Source organism: Camellia sinensis, chromosome 10 (genome assembly GCF_055761805.1).
Source record: "Camellia sinensis isolate YWXY chromosome 10, ASM5576180v1, whole genome shotgun sequence".
NCBI classification, from domain to species: Eukaryota; Viridiplantae; Streptophyta; class Magnoliopsida; order Ericales; family Theaceae; genus Camellia; species Camellia sinensis.
In genome coordinates, this window is record NC_138970.1 from 92,667,750 (window position 1) to 92,692,080 (window position 24,331).

The following is a 24,331-nucleotide window of genomic DNA, read 5'->3' on the forward strand; positions in this document are numbered from 1 at the left end:
TTAGAAAAATACTTGAAAAACATATATATAAACTCCCCTAATTTGATTCAAAAGGTTACCGATACCCCAGGTTCTTTACCAACTCTGTTTTTGCTACTACACCTTTTGCTCCTGCATAAAGGATTGTTTGAGATCTTTGGAATGTTTTTCTGATGGCTTAAACTGCAGGAAGATCAACACCACTATTTTATACTTGCAAGTAAATGCTTCAGAAAATTCTACTCATTAACTTTTGCCATCTTCCAAGCTCTAGGGAGATGAACCAACACCTAGAACTTATTAATTCTCCTTGGCAGATGTTTCCACAGAGTAGACTTCCAGAATATTCATCAAATTATCTTCTTAGAAATTATAAATTATCTTTCAACACCTCCTCTTAATTTGTAATTTTCAATTGCTTCTTGAACTTCTCTAATTTTTCAAAAGTAACAGTTTTTGTGAGGATGTCAGCTGGCTGTTCATTAGTGCTTACGAACTCCAAACAAATTTTACATTTGCTCACCAAATCTCGAATGAAATGATGTCGCAACTCAATGTGCTTTGTCCATGCATGAAACATGGGATTTTTTGTCACAGCAATTGCAGACATATTGTCACAATGGATAATAGTTGGCTGCTGCTGCGGTTGTTTCAAATCTGAAAGCCTTTTCCTTAGCCAAACCGTTTCACATGCTGCATCTGTTGTTGCAATGTACTCGGCTTCAACTGAGGATAAGGCAATAGTCTTTTGCTTCTTTGAGCTCCAAGAAATTGCCTTTGTCCCAAGGCAAAACAAATATCTTGATATACTTTTTCTATCATCCAATAAACCAGCCCAATCACTGTCAGTAAACCCGACTAGTTTGATGTCATCCTCTTTTTCATACAAGAGGCCATGATTCTTAGTCCCTTGAAGATATCTTAGCACTCTTTTAGCTACTACATAATGAAGCTTGCTTAGTTTATTCATAAATCTAGAAATTAAGCTTACCGAATGCATGATATCCGACCTTGTATGGGTGAGATAAATCAGTGAACCAACAAGGCTTCTAAAAGATTTTGTATCCACCTTTTTAGCACCATCATTTTGTTACAACTTTTCATTCAAGGCCATTGGAGTCGTCACTGGTTTGCACCTGTCCATTTGAAATTTTTTCAACATGTCTTCAATGTACTTTTCCTAATAGATGAAAATCTCTCCCCAAGATCGCTTCACTTGGATCCCAAGAAAATGCTTCATAAGACCTAAGTCAGTCATCTCAAATTCTTCCATCATACTCTTTTTGAAATCTTCAACCATCTTTGTGTTTGTGCCCAAATAAATTAAGTCATCAACATATAAACAAATTATTAGAAAGTCTCTCTTACTCTCACTCTTAGTATAGAGTGAAGATTCACTTGGGTTTCTTTGAAAACCTTTTTGGTAGAAATACCTATCAATCTTGCTATTCCAGGCTCTAGGTGCTTGTTTCAAGCCATAGAGTGCCTTCTGAAGTCGATATACTTTGTCTTCTTTTCCTTGCACTTCATAGCCTTGCGGCTGCTCCACATATACTTCTTCTTCAAGCTCTCCATTAAGGAAAGCTGATTTAACATCCAGTTGGTACACATTTAGTTCCAATTGGGTTGCTAATGCAAGAACAGTCAAAATAGTTTCCATGCGAGCAACTGGCGCAAATGTTTCATTGAAGTCAATTCCAAGCTGTTCAGAATAGCCCTTTGCTACAAGCCTTGCTTGGTGCTTTTGAATGGATCCATCTTCCTTGAATTTAGTCTTGTAAACCCACTTCAATCCTATAACATCTTTTCCATTTGGCAAGTCCACAAGCTCCCAAGTTTTGTTTTTTTCTATGGTGGCAATCTCATCATCCATCGCCTTTCTCTATACGTTTTCCTTGGTGGTTTCTTCAAAATTTTCTGGTTCACAAGTAAAGAAAGCAACATCACATGATTCATAAATGTCTCTTAAAGAACGCACCTTTCTTGGTGGTGATTCTGAACTTTCTTCATTTGAGGAACTTAGGGCCAATGATCTAGCTGGACTTGAATTTGGAGTTGGAGTGTGATGAGGTTCTTCTTCTTGGCTTGTTGCTGGTTCCAAAAACTCATATGTCATTGGTGCTTGAGATGAACTTTCCTCCCAACTCCAAGTAGCCATTTCATCAAACGTGACATCTCTTGAGACTATCAGCTTGTTTGTCTTTAGATCAAATGGTATCCTTTGGACTCATCGCTATAGCCAATGAAAGTGAGTTTTTCTCCTTTTTCATCAAATTTGTCTCTATCTTGAAAAGGATTTAAGGAATATGCTATGCAGCTAAAGACTTGGCTTCCTTTTATTCCATGCTCCAAAAGGAGTTTCGTTGCGAACAGCTTTTGTGGGTGATTGATTGAGAATATAGATTGTTGAACTAACAGCTTTAGCCCAAAACTTGTTGGGGGAGACCTTTGCCCTTTAGCATACTTCGAGCCATCTCTGCAATGGTACGATTTTTTCTTTCTGCAATGCCATTTTGCTGCAGAGTTCTTCTAATAGTGAGTTGCCTTTGAATTCTATTTTTCTTGCAATACTCCATGAATGGAATGTCGATAAACTCTCATCCACGATCTATTCGTAAAGTCTTTATTTCATGCCCACTCTGTTTTTCTGCAAGAGCTTTGAAATATACAAAAGCAAAATATGCCTCAGACTTTTGAGCAAGAAAAAAAATCCACATCATTCTTGTGTAGTCATCAACAAAGAGAATGAAATATCTTTTATTGCCCAGTGATGGAGTCCTTGTAGGACCACAAATATCAGCATGCACTAGCTCTAATGGAGCTTTGGCTCTCTATGAAATCTTGGGAAATGGAAGTCTATGCATTTTCCTATATATGCAACATTCACAGACTTGATTTCTCCTTTCAATTAAGGGGAGTCCAGTCACCATGTTCTTTTGCTTGAGCAATTGCAACCCTCTATAATTCAAGTGGCCATATCTTAAGTGCCACAAGAAGGTTTTGTCCAGACTTTCACTTTTGAAAGCAACTTTCTTGACTAGTGGCATAACAAGAGGAAAAACTTTGTTTCGACTCATTTCAATGATTGCCATTGTGAGATTGTTTTTCTTGTCTACTATTTTGCATTTTCCATCTTCAAAAAACACTGAATAGCCTTTTTGCAAGAGTTGTCCAACACTTCAGAGATTTTGAGCAAGATTTGGAACATAAAGAACAACACCAATGAGTTTTTTGTTACTTTCCTTTGTGTTGACAGCAATGACTCCCTTGCCTTCAGTACTTTGAAGCTTTCCATCTCCAAGTTTTACTTGTGAAATGATATTTTGGTCAAGCTCCACAAAGATATCCTGTCATATGGTTATTGCAACCACTGTCTAGGTACTAAACTTGTTGAGATTCATGTTGAACACTCATGCAAGAGAACAGGTGGTCAGGCTCATCTTTTGAAAAATTTGCTTTGTCATTTTCTTTCTTCTTTTGAAACCAACAATCCCTTTGAGAATGGTTAGCATTTCTACATTTCTTGCACTTCAATCGATAATCTTTTGTTTCACGATTAGACTTTTTGCAAATATGGCAGCGAGAGATAAAGTTACCAGTTTGATGCTGGGAATTTTCTCCTCTTTCTTTTGCTTTCCATTACCTTCATTTTGATTGTACTGGCCTTTTCCTTTCTTTTGGAATGAGCCCCCCATTTTCCATTGCTTTGATTTATTTGTCTTCTTGTTGGAGAAGTTGAGCTTGGATTGGAATGCTTGGTCCAAAAGTTGGCTTGGTGATCTGTTTATTCTTTGCTTATGTGCTTGAAGAGAACTCATTGGCTCATGCAAAGTATAAGATGAAAGATCTTTAGATTCCTCCATGGATGCAACAACATGATCAAATTTTGAGGTAGACTTCGGAGAACCTATTGAACTATCTTCTTGTCTTCAATGGTATCTCCACAGCTCTGAATTTGATTAACTTCAACAACTTTGGAGAGAAATTCTTGGATGGACTCACTTTCTTTGATAACCATGTTATCAAATTCCCTCCAAAGAAATTGCAGCTTTATAGAAATTACTTTGTCATTCCCTTGAAATTCATTCTTCAGGATATCCCAAGCTTGTTTTGATTTATCAGCACCAAAGATTCAAGGGTAGATGGATTTGCTTACCCCTTGTTGAATATACCGAAGTGCACTTGCATCATTCTTGACATTTTCTTTGTACAGCTTCTGTTGTGCATCACTCCCATTAGACGAACTCCCAACTGGAGGTTGTTCTAGATAAGTGCTCTCGACTACTTCCCAAAGATCTTGAAAGATGAAAATTGTCTTCATTTGGCTGCTCCAATAGTTATAGTGTTCTCCTCCAAAGATGGGAATTTGGTTTGGAGAGTATGCAAATACAGTTGGAATAGATAAGACTGCTATTTAAATTGATTTGGAGATATTTTGGGAATGAATAGGATTGGAAAGAATGGTTGGAAATGAATGCTTTGATACCAAATTTGCTACGACAACGGAACTGTGAATGGATTAAGATATAAATCAAAAAGGTTGTGGATGAAAGCAAGAGTGAAAAACTATATTGAAGTGCTGGAGATTTTCATTAAATAAGGGGCTGAATTATAGATTAGAAAAATACTTGAAAAACATATATATAAACTCCCCTAATTTGATTCAAAAGGTTGTTGGTGCCTCGAGTTCTTTTCCAACTTTGTTTCTGCTGCTACACCTTTTGCTGCTGCACAAAGGATTGTTTGAGATCTGTGGGATGTTTTCCTGATGGCTTAAACTGTAGGAAGATCAACACCACTATTTTATACTTGCAAGTAAATGCTTTAGAAAATTCTGCTCATTAACTTTTGCCTTCTTCCAAGCTCTAGGGAGATAAACCAACACCTAGAACTTATTAATTCTCCTTGGCAGATATTTCCAAAGAATAGACTTCTGGAATATTCATCAAATTATCTTCTTAGAAATTACAAATTATCTTTCAACATTTTCTTTGTGGGTGTTCAGTGAAGCATTGGTCTTCAATGGGTCACTTTAGAGTGGTGGAGTTGGATCCTTTATAGCGAAGTTGGGTCTTCAATGGGCATGGTGCAAGCAATTTCTTTACTCAGAGGGGAGTTTCATGTTTCCAGCGGTGGGTTTTCCTTATAGGTGGTGGATCTTCAATAATGGATGGTGGTCAGTAGAGGTGAAGCACAGTGGGTGCTCGCGATGATGTTCGCGATGGTGGTTAGGTGAGACAACATGGATGTGAGGCAGTGGGAATGGGGGGCGGAGCAGGCCTGGGAGGTGCATACGGATGTGGAATAGTGGGATGGGTTGCTCTTCGGCATGGGATGTTCTTGGGGGTTGTGGAACAATGTTTTAGGTAGTGTGTTTGGGGACGTACAGTGTTATTTGGGATGTATGCAGTCCTAGGAATTGTTTCAGTGTGGTATTAGTGTTGTTGGGTGTGGGTGGGTTTCAAGAGCTTGATTTGTAGTTTCGATCTTTTAAAAAGAAAAAAAAAATTTGTGAGATCAAGGGATTGGTTGTAAGGATGCGAGTTGCAGTAGTAAGAGGGTTTGCACTATTTGAAGCTCTCTCAATGCATTTTTTTTCTTGTATCTTTAAAATTTCATATTTTTAATAAAAAAAAATTCTATTTTATCGATCAAAACAAAATAATAATAATAATAATAATAATAATAATAATAATAATAATAATAAATTAAGGAAATGTCTTTAATCCATTCCACTATCCTTTATATTATTTTGGTACTCTTTTTTGTTAGTCTCATCCTAAGTCCATAATAATGATGAATCGTTCATCTTATATAGGCTTAGTAATAAAAATGTTGATCAAAAAATTAATTTCATCAGATATTACTAGACACGTAAACAAAAATTATATATTTAGCAACAATGAATTTAAACTTAAAGCACCCATTTTAAATAAATAAAATGTAATTTGTTTATCTATTCATCAATATTTAATGAAATTAGTTTTTTTGTATAGACAGTTTTCACTGCAAGATTTAAGAGTTGAATGGTTCAGAATATCATTGTGGGTTTAAAATGGGATCTAAGCAATAAAATATGAAGTATATGATGAGATTATCAAGTAATCAAGCATACAGATGATTAAGAGATCAATCAAGTGCAACTTGTCAAGAGATTCAGCAGAGCACAGTACACTAGTAATCAAGAGCTGCAACTAAATACACGAGGATCAACTGTAGCTATTCTGTCCTCACAGCAAGTTGTTGTAACAGTTTTACGCCATGTTTGGGAATTTAGGAGAGAAAATAAAAGAAATGATTGCTTAAGTTATAAGAGAAAAGAAATGAAATGATTGTGATTTCTCTCCTTCTTGTTTGGGTAAGTAAGAAATAAAAGAAAGAAATAATTATGATTTCTCTCCTTTGTGTTTGGTTAGATTTCATAAGAGAAAAGAAAAGAAACTATTTTATGTTATATTACCAAAATAACTTTTTTATATTTTGTCAATTATTTTATTTCTTTTATTTTTATAGGGACAAAATTGGTACTATGAAAATATAAGAATTTGTTGATTTATTTTCTCTCCCAATCTCTCCACTTTTGGGAAGATTGAAAAAAGAGAGTTATAAGAGAAATGAGTTTCTTTCCGTTTCTCCCCATTTATCTTCACTTAAGTTATTCAAACAAGTAAGAGAAATAGATATCTCTCCATTTCTTTTCTTCTTTTTTTTTCTCTCTAAATCACTCAATCCAAACATAGTGTTCGTTAGTTAGTATAGTAGAGATAATATAGATACACTATCATTCTCTTGTATATAAGGAATAGAACAACTGTGTACCAATATAGTCAAGTAAGATATTTTTACACTTCTCTAAAGTTCTTCATAGTATCAAAGCACTTGCTCCAATGAGTCAAGGTTCTTTAAAGGTTCTTCACTGGCATCAATGGTGGTTTCTTCCTCAACTCTTCTATCCAATCTCACTCTTCTAATCTCCAATCAAACTGATTTGTTACAGTCAAGTTAAATCCAACTGACTATATTGTATGAAAAAAATCAGTTTCAAAACATATTTAGAGCTACAAATTTGACGAGTAATGTTGATGGATCCTGTATTTATCCATTTGCAACAATTAGAGATTCAAGTGGAAAGGATGTAGATAATCTTGATTTCTTCAATTGGAAGCAATTCGACTCTCATCTATTAAGTTGTATTATAGTAACTTTAACACCATTTGTGTTTACATCAGTTTTTTTGTAACAACCCTCACCACTGTTTACCGATAAGCTACCGATTACTGCTAAACTGAGACTGATTATGATTGGTAATTGAATTGATTGAAGTACTAAACTGACTGACTGAAATCTAGAACTAAATTGATCAAGTATATCTGTTTAATTGTATGTCTATCTGTTGACTGTTTGATTATCTGTTCATGTCTTTGTGTTTAAATTGCGAATTGAAGGCCTTATCGGCGGCTGAATCTGAAATTGATTGATGATTTGTGTTCATTGGAATTTATATGATTTTATGGTGTATTTATCTAAAATGTGATTTGGTATGATTAAATTGGATTAAAATGAGTTAAATTACAAGAGTTGGACTTAATTGTCATTTTGCCACTTAGTGGACTTCCATGAGCCTCTTAGTTGATCTCTAATGTTAACATTACAACACTTCATCAGCCCATCTTTCTTGTTCTTGCCGACTTGAGAGAGTGAGAGGTAGAGAAAGCTTGAGTTCTTCACAATTTGGCTTAGAGTCTTGTAGAGATTGAAGGATTCTTGTATATTGAGCCTCTAGACTTGTCATTGAGGAACCTAGGTATGAATTTCATCCTCCTTATTGTGTATTTGAGTCCTTTCTAGCATGGATCATGGTAGTTTAAAGAGTTAAGTCAAGAATTGGTTCAATAATGTTGAATTGGAACTCATTCCATGCATGCATGCTTGAATTGTTGAGTTGTGAGTTGATTTCATGGTAAAATGTTATATGCATGTTTATATTGTGTTTAAGTCCATGATTTCATCTTGTCCTTGGAGGAATTGGCTCATTAGAGCATGAAATTGAGCTTTGAAATGGTTTAAATTCATGCATGTTTGCATGTTTTTCATATTCTTGAAAATTGATTTGAAATTGAGTTGTTTGAAACACCCTTGGGCCTTGATTTTACAATTAAGCTTTGGAATCATGTTAAACTATGAGTTTTGGGATGTTTTCTGGAAAATTGGCCCAAGAGGATCGAAATTTATGTTTTAAAACTTGAATTTGAGCTTGAGGTTCAAATCTAGGAATTCCAGATTTTGAACTCACGCTCGAGCGGGGTGACTGGCGCTCGAGCATATAATTCGTGCTCCAAGTACTTTGCACTGTTTTGAAGTCCGCTCGAGCGGAATAATCGACGCTTGAGCGGGACATTGTGTCTCATGCTCGAGCGGGTGTCAAGCGCCCAATCGAGCGTGATTTTCACCTATACAGCACTTTTGACTGTTTTGCAGAACGCTCGAGCGGGTAAGTCTACGCTCGAGCAGAAACCTTTGTCTGCATGTCCGCTCGAGCGGAGGAACCTACGCTCGAGCATGACCCCTGTTTTCTGAAAATTCTGAAAATGCTTTTAAAGTGCATCTTTGCATCCTCATCCCATCCTAGGCATTCTTAGGCCTAGTTTAAGACATCTTAATGAGGATATAGATGTAGAACACACTGAGGCAAATTAGGGATTAAGCTATTATCTTTCCCAACTATGTAGCTTAGTGTGTGTTCAATCTGTAACTGTGTAGGGTGGGCGACTGGGGACGCGCTCTAGCTTTACTGTAGCCCAGAACTCTGTGAGTAACAACTGTGTAAAGATATGTTCAAAATGATTATCTTCTGAACAATTGAACTGTACTGCTTTCTGAACTGTTACTGTTAATTGAATGAATGTATGTCCTATATTCTGAACTGTATTATGGCATCCTTAGCAACTACTGTTTACTGTTACTGTTACAGAGATCTCTGTCGGTTCCCTTGTTGGAACCACTACTGTTTACTGATTGATGGCCATCATTTACTGTTCGGTCTTTCAAGACCTACTGTTTACTGTACTGTTATGCTAATGGATGTACCACATATGACTGTACTGACTGAACGACTGAAATACTGATTTAATGAACTGTTTTCATTACTGTAAGGACATTCATTCTAAACCCCTTTACGCATTATGTTATTCACAGGGCTTTAGCTCACTGTTTATATATATATATATATATATATGTAGGTGTACAGGCACCAGACCGCAGCTAGAAGCGTCGGGGTAAACTCCAATTTTGTCAAGCCAACCTATGTGCCTCACTGCGAGGTTCCGAGCCTGTCAAGCTAAGGCTATGGGGTGTTTTAGTTTTCTCCCTTCTGTTCTGTCTTGTAAACTGTAAACTGTTACCGTACTGTTTAATAGGGATCAGGTGCCTGAACTGAATGATTGTATATATGTACATACTGTTCTGTACTATTCATGTATATGTGTATGAAAAGTCTTTTGGGCATACAGACTGTCACAACTCATTGGACATTGTTTATTTACTATTTTGGCTTCCGCCATGCCCCTGTACTCTGTTTTACTGTATTACTGTTAAGCAGGCCTTCGGTAATCTTGGATTACTGGCCGGTTACGATGCTAAACCCATAGGGGCGGGTTTGGGTCGTGACAGAGTGGTATCAGAGCGATACTTACCACGAGTTATACAGCACACACGTGTCCCAATGAGCTATAGGATGTCCTAGAAAAGCGATTAGGGCATTACATGAGCATGATAAGTGTGTGGCTATGACATGACTGAATGTATGCTAATGTGTTAATCTGTTTAAACAAATGACTGCTTATGTTGATAACTGCTATAACTGCCTATAGTGAAATGAATAATGCGAGAATTGCAAATGAATCTGAATCCTCATCCTCTGAGGCAAGAATGGTAAGGCTGGAAAGAATGATGGAACTAATAACTAAGAGACTAGATCAACAACAGAATCAACAGCCCCCACCTCCTCCTCCGGTATAGCCGGAGCAGAATGTGAATGTTAATGATGGGGACATAATTGATCTCACCCATAAGTTCAGCAAAATGAAACCGCCATCCTTCCAGGGAAGCCTTGAATCGTTAAAAGCTGAAGCGTGGGTTCTCGAGACAGAAAAATTGTTTGAGGTTTTTCCGTGCTCCGAAGCACATAAAGTGTTATTGGCCACCTTTACTCTGCAAGAAGAAGCTAGAAGGTGGTGGATGCTTATCCGTAATGACAACACTGTAATGACTTGGGCTCAATTCAAAGGAGCCTTCTTTGAAAAGTACTTCCCTCAGTGTGTTAGGGATAGAAAAGTAACTGAATTTGAACAGCTGAGACAGGGCACGATGTCCGTTGCTGAATACGAGACAAAATTTACTGAACTTGCCCGTTATGCACCACATATGGTTGACACTGACTACAAGAAGGCCAGAAAGTTTGAAGGCAGCCTTAATGTTGCAATACTCGACAGAATAAATGTTCTGAAATTACCGAACTATGTAAATGTTCTTGACCGAGCCTTGATGGCTGAATCGAACATCGAAGCACTGAAAACTGAAACACCAGCATCTGAATGGCATGGTAAAAGGCAGGGTTTTAAATTCAAGAAAGGCAAGCATAACCCATTGAACAAGAAACAGAATACGGGGTCAACAACTAGCCCCAGCCAAGGGAGTGGTTTCATACCACCCTGTTCTGAGTGTGGCAAGAAGCACAAAGGGGTCTGTTACAAAATATCTGGAGCCTGTTACAGGTGTGGCAAGGTGGGCCACATGGTTAAAGACTGCCCCTCTGCTTCACAAGCCAGTAGTAAAGCTACACCAAGCGTGGCAGCATCAACTGTTGCACCAAAACCAAACCCCAAAGCTACTGAGAAAGAGCCCATGAGGCAGGGCCAAGTGTTCGCCCTAGTACCGTGAGACGTGCAGAATACCGAGACCGTTGTGTCAGGTATTCTCTCTATTTGTACTCAAAATGCTTATGTACTGATTGATTCGGGGTCTACGCATTCATGTGTGTCGTATGCTTTTTCGCGAAAACTGAATAGACCATTAGAACCCATGAATTATCTGTTAGCTGTATCATCACCCATTGGGGGATCTATGACCTGTGCATATATATACCCTGCTTGTGAAATCATTGTTGGAGATGCACATTTGTTTATTGACTTACTACCCCTGAACATTGATCATTTTGATGTAATATTGGGAATGGACTGGTTAACGAAATACCATGCTACCATAGACTGTGTAACGAAACAAGTAGTTTTCCGTCCACCGGGTTTACCCGAATTTGTGTTTAATGGGGTTGGAGTAGTACCTCCTTCGTATTTGATTTCATCTGTGAAAGCTGTTAAATTGATTAGAAAGGGGTGTAAGGGATATCTGTGTTCTGTGTTGACTGTATCTACTGATGATAATGCTAACGTGAACAGTATTCCTATAGTCAGAGAATTCCCAGATGTTTTTCCAGATAATTTGCCAGGGGATTTGACTGATAGGGAGATTGAATTTACCGTTGATGTGATTCCGGGAACGCAGCTAGTATCTAAAGCTCCTTACCGAATGGCTCCAACTGAACTGAAGGAATTGAAAGTGCAACTGCAAGAACTGCTAGATAAGTTCATCGGGCCTAGTACTTCGCCATGGGGCGCTCCTGTTTTATTTGTGAAGAAGAAAGACGGCTCACTGAGATTGTGTATTGACTACCGTGAACTGAACAAGGTAACTGTGAAAAATAAATACCCATTGCCACGTATTGATGACTTATTCGATCAGTTACAGGGTGCTCAAGTGTTCTCTAAGATCGACCTCAGATCAGGATACCATCAGTTGAAAGTTAAACCAGAAGACATTGACAAAACAGCTTTTCGAACGAGGTATGGACATTACGAATTTCTAGTTATGCCTTTCGGAGTTACCAATGCACCTGTTGCATTTATGGACATCATGAACAGAATCTTTAAACCATACCTTGATGACTTTATTGTAGTATTCATTGATGACATACTGATTTACTCCAAAAGTATAGAAGAACATAAACATCATCTGAGACTTGCCCTACAGACCCTAAGAGAACAGAAACTTTATGCTAAACTGTCTAAATGTGAATTTTAGCTTGATCATGTTATGTTTTTGGGGCATGTTGTTAGCTAAGATGGAATTTCCGTTGATCCACAGAAAATTGAAGCTGTAGTGAACTGGCCTAGACTAACAAATGTGACTGAAGTCCGAAGCTTTTTGGGTTTGGCTGGATATTACAGAAGATTTGTCAAAGATTTCTCCAAAATTGCCTTACCGTTGACTCAGTTAACTCAGAAGGAGATATCATGACTGGACCGACCAAAGGGAATCGGCATTCCAAGAGTTGAAAACTCGGCTTGTAACTGCACCGGTTCTTACCCTACCTTCAGGTACGAATGGTTTTACTGTATTTAGTGATGCTTCTCATAAGGGTTTGGGATGTGTTTTAATGCAGAATGGGAGAGTTATTGCTTATGCTTCTCGACAACTGAGACCGCACGAAAAGAACTACCCGACCCATGATCTGGAACTTGCTGTAGTAGTGTTTGCACTGAAAATCTGGCGTCACTATCTGTATGGGGCGACATGTGAAATATATACCGACCATAAGAGTCTGAAATATTTCTTTACACAGAAAGAACTAAAAATGAGACAGCGGAGATGGCTAGAACTGATTAAAGACTATGACCTACAGATTTTGTACCATCCGGGAAAAGCCAACATCGTTGCCGATGCACTGAGCCGGAAATCGATTGGAAATTTAGCCTGTTTGCTTACCGGGCAGAAAGAATTACTTTGTGACCTTGAAAAATCTGAAATTGAAATTGTTTTATGAGAATAAGGTGGAACAATAGCTGCTATTTCTGCTCAACCAGCACTGATTGAAGAGATTAAAGAGAAACAGCAACTAGATGACTTCTTGAAGAAGATCATCGAAGAAAGGGAAACTAAACCAAGACCGGGTTTCAAATTTGAAAATAATGTACTGAAATTTCAAGAAAGAATGTGCATACCAAATGATATTGAATTGAAAAGAAGAGTTCTGCAAGAGGACCACAATTCAAAATTTTCTATCCATCCAGGGAATACGAAAATGTATCAAGATCTGAAACTGAATTTCTGGTGGCCGGAATGAAAAAAGAAATTGTTGATTTTGTATCGAAATGTCTTCATTGCCAACAAGTTAAAGCCGAACATCAACGACCCGCAGGCTTATTGCAGCCCTTATCGATACCGGAGTGGAAATGAGAGCATATCACCATGGGTTTTATTGTGAGATTGCCTCGCTGCAGTAAAGGTATGGACTCAATTTGGTTTATTGTTGATAGACTGACTAAATCTGCTCACTTCTGACTTGTTAAGACAATTTATAATGCGGACAAATTGGCTATACTCTATATTGATGAAATTGTTAGACTGCATGGAGTGCCTGTGTCCATTGTTTCTGACAGGGATTCAAAGTTTACATCGAGATTTTGGCAAAGCTTACAGACTGCATTGGGTACTGAATTGAGACTGAGTAGTGCTTATCATCCTCAGACCGACGGCCAGTCAGAAAGGACCATCCAAACTCTGGAGGATTTACTGAGAATGTGTGTCCTTGATTTTCAGGGAAACTGGGAAAGTCATTTGCCCTTAGCTGAATTCGCCTACAACAACAGTTATCATTCAAGTATTGGTATGGCACCTTTCGAGGCATTGTATGGCAGAAAATGTAGATCTCCGATTTGCTGGGCAGAAGTTGGAGATGGGCCTTTGCTTGGGCCCGAGATTGTATATGAAACGACTGAGAAAGTGAAACTGATACAACAGAGACTGAAAACTGCACAGAGCAGACAGAAAAGTTATGCTGATGTCAGAAGGTGGGATAGAGAATATGAAATGGGTGATCACGTATTTGTGAAAATGACACCGATGAAGGGCCAGACTCGTTTTGGAGTCAAAGGCAAGTTAGCGCCGAGATACGTCGGACCATATGAGATTATTGTGAAAATCAATTCGGTGGCATATCAAGTTGCGCTTTCTCCTAAAATGGAGCATATGCACAACGTCTTCCACATTTCTATGTTGAGGGACTACCTCCGGGATCTTTTCCATGTGATAGAGCCTACTCGTGTAGTGCTGAGTGATGACTACACTTACGAGGAACGGCCTATTCAGATTGTAAACAGACGGATCAAAAAGTTGAGAAACAAAGAGATCCCGTTAGTGAAAGTTGACTGGCAAAACCATGGTGGCGTATATGCCACTTGGGAGAGGGAAGATGACATGGCTAAAAGATATCCGGAACTGTTTCCACTGAATCCGGTGTTCTTCCAGAATGAAGAAAATTCGAGTTTAGAGGACTAAACTCTTTTTAAGGAGGGGAGACTGTAACAACCCTCACCACTGTTTACCGATAAGCTACCGATTACTGCTAAATTGAGACTGATTATGATTGGTAATTGAATTGATTGAAGTACTAAACTGACTGACTGAAATCTGGAACTGAATTGATCAAGTATATCTGTTTAATTGTATGTCTATCTGTTGACTGTTTGATTATCTGTTCATGTCTTTGTGTTTAATTGAAGGCCTTATCGGCAGCCGAATCTGAAATTGATTGATGATTTGTGTTCATTGGAATTTATATGATTTTATGGTGTATTTATCTAAAATGTGATTTGGTATGATTAAATTGGATTAAAATGAGTTAAATAACAAGAGTTGGACTTAATTGCCATTTTGCCACTTAGTGGACTTCTATGAGCCTCTTAGTTGATCTCTAATGTTCTTAGTTGCTCTCTAATGTTAACATTACAACACTTCATCAACCCATCTTTCTTGTTCTTGCCGACTTGAGAGAGTGAGAGGTAGAGAAAGCTTGAGTTCTTCACAATTTGGCTTAGAGTCTTGTAGAGATTGAAGGATTCTTGCATATTGAGCCTCTAGACTTGTCATTGAGGAACCTAGGTATGAATTTCATCCTCCTTATTGTGTATTTGAGTCCTTCTAGCATGGATCATGGTAGTTTAAAGAGTTAAGTCAAGAATTGGTTCAATAATGTTGAATTGGAACTCATTCCATGCATGCATGCTTGAATTGTTGAGTTGTGAGTTGATTTCATGGTAAAATGTTATATGCATGTTTATATTGTGTTTAAGTCCATGATTTCATCTTGTCCTTGGAGGAATTGGCTCATTAGAGCATGAAATTGAGCTTTGAAATGGTTTAAATTCATGCATGTTTGCATGTTTTTCATATTCTTGAAAATTGGTTTGAAATTGAGTTCTTTGAAACACCCTTGGGCCTTGATTTTACAATTGAGCTTTGGAATCATGTTAAACTATGAGTTTTGGGATGTTTTCTAGAAAATTGGCCCAAAAGGATCGAAATTTATGTTTTAAAACTTGAATTTGAGGTTGAGGTTCAAATCTGGGAATTTCAGATTTTGAACTCACGCTCGAGCGGGTTGACTGGCGCTCGGGCGTGTAATTCGTGCCCCCAGTACTTTGCACTGTTTTGAAGTCCGCTCGAGCGGAATAATCGACGCTCAAGCGGGACATTGTGTCTCATGCTCGAGCGGGTGTCGAGCGCCCAATCGAGCGTGATTTTCACCTATCCAGCACTTTTGACTGTTTTACAGAATGCTCGAGCGGGTAAGTCTACGCTCAAGCGGAAACCTCTGTCTGCATGTCCGCTCGAGCGGAGGAACCTACGCTCGAGCATGACCCCTATTTTCTGAAAATTCTGAAAATGTTTTTAAAGTGCATCTTTGCATCCTCATCCCATCCTAGGCATTCTTAGGCCTAGTTTAAGACATCTTAATGAGGATATAGATGTAGAACACACTGAGGCAAATTAGGGATTAAGCTATTATCTTTCCCAACTGTGTAGCTTAGTGTGTGTTCAATCTGTAACTGTGTAGGGTTGGCGACTGGGGACGCGCTCTAGCTTTACTGTAGCCCAGAACTCTGTGAGTAACAACTGTGTAAAGATATGTTCAAAATGATTATCTTCTGAACAATTGAACTATACTGCTTTCTAAACTGTCACTGTTAATTAAATGAATGTATGTCCTATATTCTAAACTGTATTGTGGCATCCTTAGCAACTACTGTTTACTGTTATTGTTACAGAGATCTCTGTCGGTTCCCTTGTTGGAACCACTACTGTTTACTGATTGATGGCCATCATTTACTGTTCAGTCTTTCAAGACCTACTGTTTACTGTACTGTTATGCTAATGGATGTACCACATATGGCTGTACTGATTGAACGACTAAAATACTGATTTAATGAACTGTTTTCATTACTGTAAGGACATTCATTCTAAACCCCTTTACGCATTATGTTATTCACAGGGCTTTAGCTCACTGTTTATATATATATATATATATGTAGGTGTACAGGCACCAGACCGCAGCTAGAAGCGTCGGGGTAAACTCCAGTTTTGTCAAGCCAACCTATGTGCCTCACTGCGAGGTTCCGAGCCTATCAAGCTAAGGCTATGGGGTGTTTTAGTTTTCCTCCTTCTATTCTATCTTGTAAACTGTAAACTGTTACCGTACTATTTAATAGGGATTAGGTCCCTGAACTGAATGATTGTATATATGTACATACTGTTCTGTACTGTTCATGTATATGTGTATGAAAAGTTTTTTTGGCATACAGACTGTCACAACTCATTGGACATTGTTTATTTACTGTTTTGGCTTCCGCCATGCCCCTGTACTTTGTTTTACTGTATTACTGTTAAGCAGGCCTTCGGTAATCTTGGATTACTGGCCGGTTACGATGCTAAACCCATAGGGACGGGTTTGGGTCGTGACATTTTTATTGTTCAACTTGTAGTGAAGTATGGTCTCTTCTGGCCAAATGGTTCACCTCTCTTTCAAGATCTCACATTTATCAACTTAAGAACAGGCTTAAAAGCATTTCAAAGAAATCTTCTTTAATGGATGAGTACCTGCATCAGATCAAGACTATCACAGATCAGTTAGCTCTTGCAGCCTCTCTTATTGATGTAGAAGATCTCGTTCTTGTTGCATTAAATGATCTTCTAACAGAATATAATGCCTTGAAGACCACTATTGTCACGACCCAAACCTGCCCCTATAGGTTTAGTGCCATAACCAGCTAGTAATTCGTGATTACCAAAGGCCTGTTTAATGACAATAATGCAATATAAAGGGGCTGGCGAAAGCCAATCAATAAATATAAAAAATAAATAAATAAATAAATAAAAGAATGTCCAATGAGCTGTGAGGACCTGAATTCAAATAAATTTTCATTTACATAGCTATATTCAAAACCATTTATGCCAATAAACACATATATAAAAACAAAACACAAGTTAGGGAATTAACCCCATCGTCAAAAACAGTATTAACAATAGTCTTAAATATTCTTTTCATTTAACAAACTCAAAAGGATGAATTTGAACTACCCAAAAAGCCTTGACACAACCAGGTTCGGAACCTCGCTATGAGGCACAATGGCTGGCTTAACAAAACAAGGATTCAGGTCAGCGCCATTAGCTTTGGTCTGGTGCTCGGTCACCTACATATAAAATAAACTGTGAGCTAAAGCTCAGTGAATAACAAATGTATAAAGAGGTGAGGAATGATGTCCTTATAGTCTTTGAAATAATCAATTTCAATCAATATCTTTCGTCAATCAATTGTTCAATCATTTGATTCGATTAATGATTTTCAATCTATCGACACCCTATTTTTTACGGCCCTTATGACTTGGACACCATTGCATGCACACCTGATGATGAGATTACATGCTCGCCAAGTGCTCGAAGCCCTCAGCAGAATGCCACAACTTTGAGCCTTTTCAAACTTTGTACACCTATTGCCTCATTCTTGGACCAACCTTTGGTTTTCAAGCCTCCAGCCTCTGATGGCCGGCTGGCCACCCCTTTTGGGCTACCAGCCATCACTTCTTGGTTGTTGGCCTGTTGCCGACCACTGATGTGGCTTGTCGGCCACCAGTGTATTTTGTAGATATTTTATGCCAACTGTGCCAACTATTTGCACAAATACATGCATTTTGACCCACGTATAGGGCTGGATCTCCATGAGGAAATTTCATATTTTCTATATATAGGGACCCTCTCTCTCTTGTAGCAGGGTTAGAAAATTTTGAACTAAAAATTTTTCCTCTCTCTACAAATTCTCTACACTTTTGACTACAATTCCTTAACCTTTGCCTATACACCCTTAACTAAATCTCACCATCTTTGAGCTGAGATATTTTTGAGCTTGGTTTGAGCTCTATAGGGTGTTGTTTGCTTGGTTTTGTTGCTTGGAGTTGCTTTTCTCTTCAAAGGTATAAGACTTTGCATGTAGCTTTGTTTTATTTGCTTCTAGTCCTACAGTTTTTTCCATTGTTTTGGGATGTCAAAAGTTTGTGTTTTTTTTTGGGACTAAAGCTTGGGTTTAAGGCCATTAAAGATTGAGGGGTTGATAGCTCTTCTTTGTACCTTGTTTTGAAGGCCTTTGCTCATGTGTTTCCTACCATTTTACTATCTTTTTCCAAGCTTTTAAACATTGATTTTCAGAGCTATTTCAATGGCCAAAATCATGCTTTGAAGTCCAAATTTAGAGGGGTTAGCCTCCCCTCCTTGTGTCTTGTTTACTAGCCTAGGTTATGCCATGTTTTAGCATTTTAATCTAACTTATTTTAGCTCAATTCTAGCATGTTTTAGGACATATTTTAGCCTGCTTTAGCACTGTTTTGGGCTATAGTTTGCATTTGAGCTTTGTTTTGCATGCTTCTAGTGTGATAGTCCTCATAAGCTTGATGTTTTAGGTCTTAGAGATCACTTATTTGAGTTGATAGCACTTATTTTTGGCTTTTCATACTTCATTTCAGTATTAATAATCTCTACAACCTCCCTCCTTTCTTGGCTTTTAATTTTGCTTTGAAAGTGGTTTCAAGTCACTTGCTTGCCCAAGTATGAGATTAAGGTTTCATACTTAATGGTTTAATGCTTTATGGGGTTCATTACCAACGATATGATACTTCTTTCATGCCCAAAGCAACTTATGTTTTGAACCCTTTTTTCCATTAGAGGACTTTAATTCATCATTGGACTTAATTGAATTAAAGAATGGTTGGTAAATTAAAATGAGTAACTAAAACTTGGGACTAAAAGCGAGCAAGATAATATTTGGTTGCGTTTAATCGGACGTTAATTGAACACATGGAAACTTGAACCATTTCATACTTGCTAGTGATAAAATGATTCAAGTCTCCAAGGTCAACTTCTTTCCTTAATCATTCATGAAAGAGAGGAGGCTTGTGTCTTGTTTTGCATTTATTGAACTTGCACACTTGGTTTCACAAGCCATCATGCAATGAAATTGGATCCATTGATGATTTGTGAACCAAAGTTTGCTACTCCTTTGATTTTCCCATGAAAATGAGGGGTAGGTTATGCAAACAAACCCTTGAAATACCCTGTATATGCTCTGTTTATCCTCTATTGCAGCAAGATGAACCTGTGCATCAGTGGCCAGCAAGCCACTTTCCATGGCCGGTAGACCACCATCCATGGCCGGCAACCTTCAACCATGGCCGGCTGGTGGCCGACAACCTTTACCAGTGGCCGGCCAGCAACTAATGCAAAACTCAGCAGTGTTTTGGTAAGGCAGAGCAGAGTGAGCAGCAGTGTTGGTGTTCAACTGTGCAAATAGAGGCATTCGAAAGCAAAACAATGGTCTTGTCGGGTGGAAATTGAGCACGCGCATGCACATCCCTTGTTTCCCGAGGCGCAGTAGTTAGTTGTTTAGTTTAATCATTAATTGCACCTATGTTGTAATTATTTAATTAGTTAGTTAACTAGTTAATTAATTCAAGTGTTGTAATAATTAGTTAAGTAGTTTAACTATTCATTCGGTTTGTAATAATTGGTTTAACTTAGCTTAGTTTGCTAGTTAGCTTAATTCATTCAGACTCCCCTTCGTGAGAGCGCAATGTTATAATAATGTGTATGTCTTCCAACCCCACGCCTTTCTCCCTTTTATTTACCAGCTTATGATGGTTAGATTAGGGACATCACATTTCAATTAGCATATCGTATGTTTGCATCCATTTGTATTACATGCACCGAGGCTTGGTTCATCATTCTAACTGCATTGTTAGTGTCAATACTTCTTTGAATATATGCTTAGACCACATGCTATTTACTTGTTTCATATGCCATATTAATAGCCAAGCTGAGTAATTGCATATTGCATGTGTTGCATTAGTCATCTTGTATAAGTTAGGAATTATGCATTTTTTCTAACTCTTTTGTTCATTTTGGCTTTGAGTACTAGGTGAGCCTTTACTCGTTTTAGCATATTGCATAGTATGTTAGTGTTGCCATGTTTAGCATGCTTGCCATGAGGCTAAGTGCTTAATTGCTATAACTGCTTGAATGCCTGTAGATGAAGGCTATTTGCTTGAATTGAAATAATTTGAGTAATATTCATATGCAATCACTTTTTCAAGTGCTACATATTTGAAACAACTTTCAAAACAAACATGACTCGAGGTGTTCCAATTCTTACAAGTTAGTCTATACCTAAGTGTGTGTGCATCACATAGTAATGCTAGCTTAATAAATCGGAACAAGAACTTATAACATAGATAAGAATCATACTATGATTAGTAAAGGCCGATATTCGATCGGGCAAGTGGGGGTGCTCAAATGTATTCATGACCTTCTCCTTCGTACCTAAGTTCCCGAGCCGAGACAATCTTGGTGACGACGGACATGTGGCCTTTGGCACGAGTCATGGGTTTCCTAAGTTTCCTTAAAATAAAATATTTAGATGGCGACTTTGTATCTAGCAAAGCAGTCCAATTTTGGCATTTTTGATTCAAAATCAATTTTCCAAATGATTTGCTGGATTTTGACTCTTTGGTGTTTATCTATTTCACATTGCACTTGTGAGATTAGATTCAAAACCGTGGGATTCCAAACTATAGGGCTTATTTCGAGTTCCTGAAAGGGGGCATGAAAAAGGCGAGCTACACAATCATATTCATATTCATATAGGTCATACGTGGTACATTCAATAGCAACAATACAATACAATAGGTCTTAAAGACCGAACAATCAATTGATGGCCATCATACAATAACAATAGTTCCAAGATTTGGAACTGGCAGAGATCTCTGTAACAATAGCAATATCAACAACAATAACAATAACAATATGCTATGGATGCTACGACTACAATTCAAAAGAGGATCATCATTCAATCGATAGAAAGTAACGATTTAGAAACAATATAATTTAACGTTCAGAAAATAAATATAATTTGAACATATCTTTACAACATTGTTACTCACAGTGGGATTCTCGATACATGTACTTTGGGTTCGGCGTCCGACCTAAACAAACAAATTCAAGCTCACTAATTCAATAACATTCATATCGCTAGTCAAGTCTATTTGATTCAGTTGTTACTTATTCAATAATTATTTGTCTTTACTAATTTGGTTCTAATTTTTGTTTATGCACTCTAATGCACTTGTGAGATGTCAATGATCACGAAAACATTTTAAAACCATGCAATTGAAAGCTCAGAAAGTGGAAAAGAGAGCAAAAAACAAGTTGGGTCCGCCCAAACAAGGCCTCACATGCGGGGCCGCACGTGTAGGACCTTCACCGCACTTACTCCCGCAGGTGCATATTTTCAAAATGCATAGCAAAATTTTTCTTATTTTCTGCACGTGCAGGGCTCCAGGCCGCACGTGCGACGGTGTTTCAATAACAGTTTGAAAACTGCTTCGTTTGAGTAGTGTGTTTCTTGCAAAAACTCAAGTTCATTCTCAAACAATTCATTACCAAAATTCATAGATACATGTTGGACTTGAACCTTGACCATGGAACACAAATCAAAACTTGTAAACAATAACCAAATTGCTTGGAAAGAAATTAAATCCTCACTTTGGTATGTAATTGCATAAAACATACAAGTGTAAACTTTTAAACTCAAACTTCCATGGAATGTCCTCATAAATGAAGAACCATGCAAGAATTCAAATGAATGAAACCAATTATCCATGAATCATGCCATGCATGCAACTCTATGAAGTTAATTTGATGAATTCTTCCATACCAAAACATGCATGCCTCAAACTCTTCATATCATGAACAAATCTTTTACTTAGACTTCAATTCATTCTCAATTAAGCTTTGATCCTTAAAGATGATGGATAACAAGTCTCTATATCAAGAATTTAAAAAGAAAAATGCTTACCTTACTTGTTGATTTATGAGAATCTAAGGCAATTTCTTTATAGGTTCTTTCTTTTCTTCCTCTCTTTCAATCTTGTTGAATTCTCAAGGTCTCTCCCTCTTCTCTCTCCACGTGTATGTCTCTCTAGGTGCAAGAAAAGCCACTACACTCTTTTATTATAGTTCAATTGATGAGCATGTAAAACACTAGGCTCAATTAGTTAAACTAATAATTTAAGTAAAATCACCTAAGGCTAAGAAATTAATTAAAATCAATTTGACTTAACTTAATCAATCTCATCATCTTAAAAGCTTAATTACACTAAATTAAATTATACTAATGTGAATTAGGCTCTAATTCGCTTAATTCTAATTGTTAAAATTAACGAATCAGACAGGTTTAATTTCACTCTAACCTATCTGTCCACAATAATGCAATTTAAATAATCTCATGGCATAACAACAACACTTAATAACATATAATCATATAATTAGCATTAAACATATAAGCATTTTAATTAATTTGCTTAATTAAGGAGGTGGTTGTTATAACTATAGGAGCACGATCTGAGCCTATTACTATGGAGGATCTCTCATCTTTTCTCTGTTCTAAAGCATTGCATGTTGAATCTGAGAACAAGTCTTCTTCTTCGTCAGATCTTATAGTTGCATATACAATTACAAAAGATCAAAGTTCCAACAAATTTCCACATTAATCTAGTTTCGAGGGTTTTGATCTCAATATCATAAATGAGGCACTTCTAACAAAGAAGGCAAATACTTTCATAAAGGTTCTTTTAATCGTAGATGAGGTGGTGGAGGTAGACAATAACATTCTCCATCTTCATCTTCATCTCTATTTTATCAGATTTGTGGAAAGCCTAATCACACTGCCCTGAATTATTGGTATAGGATGAATTTTTCCTATCAACCTTCATTTTCACAATCCAAATTAGCTTTTGTTGCTTCTACTTCTTCCTTTGTACCCACCAATTAGTATGTTGATTCAGCTGCTACCATATATGTTACTCATGATTTGAACAATCTGTAGTAGTTTTATCCATATCATGGTAATGACTAGGTAATTGTTGGTAATGGTAGTTCAATTCCTATTCTACACACATGCCAAGGTATTCTTCTTACTTATTTTGCTTTCAAGCTTAACAACATTCTTCATGTGCCTTCTATTTCTTCCAATCTACTTTTTGTTCATTAACTAGCCTTTGATAATAATTGTACTATCACATTTGATGATAAGTGTTTTGTTATCTAGGACAAGAGTATCAAGACACCTCTTTATAAAGGTGTTCATACTCAAGGTCTCTACCAATCACCTTCAGCCTTATATTCTAATAAACCAACTCAATAGTCTTTTTTGACTTCTCTAACTGCATAACTTGCTGCTCCCATTTCTACTAACACAAGGCACCACATGCTAGGTCATCCCTTAATATAGAAGTTTCAATTTTTCCTGAAGAATTTTCATTTACCTACTTCTACTACTAGTAATATGCATCTGTGCACTCATTGTGCTATGGCCAAAGCCACAGGCTTCCTTTCAATTTGTCTAATTCTACAGTAAATAAATCGTTGTCCCTCATTTGTAGTGATGTTTGGGGACCATTTTCTTCATTTAGTTTTGGCTTTAAACAATATGTTTTCTTTATAGATGAAAGTTCATTTGGATTTGTAAGAGTGAAGTTTTGTCCCAGTTTCAAGAATTCGTAGTGTTTGTTGAAAATCAACTGGAAACAAGGCTTAAGATTTTTTGTATTGATGGTAGTAGTGAGTTCACAATAAATCAGTTTGAGTTGTATCTTAAGAAGCATGGCATTTGGCATTGGTTTTCATGTTCTCATACGCCTTCTTAAAATGGAGTTGCTGAAAGAAAGCATAAGCATCTTATCACTACTACCATTGCTCTTCTCCACCAATTAGATCTTGTTTTCTCTTACTAGTTTGATGCATTAGTTACCTTTGTATTTTTGATAATTAGATTGCCTAGTTCCAAGTTGCAAAATAAAATTCCCTTTGAAATATTGTTTCACCTATCCCCTGATTTTCATTTTCTTAAAAGTTTTGGTTA

General features: G+C 37.3%; 1 pseudogene; it reads right to left on the reverse strand.

Moving 5' to 3' along the window:
* Positions 1–376: 376 nt before the first annotated feature.
* Positions 377–949, reverse strand: LOC145800551 (secreted RxLR effector protein 161 pseudogene; annotated as a pseudogene).
* Positions 950–24,331: the final 23,382 nt, after the last annotated feature.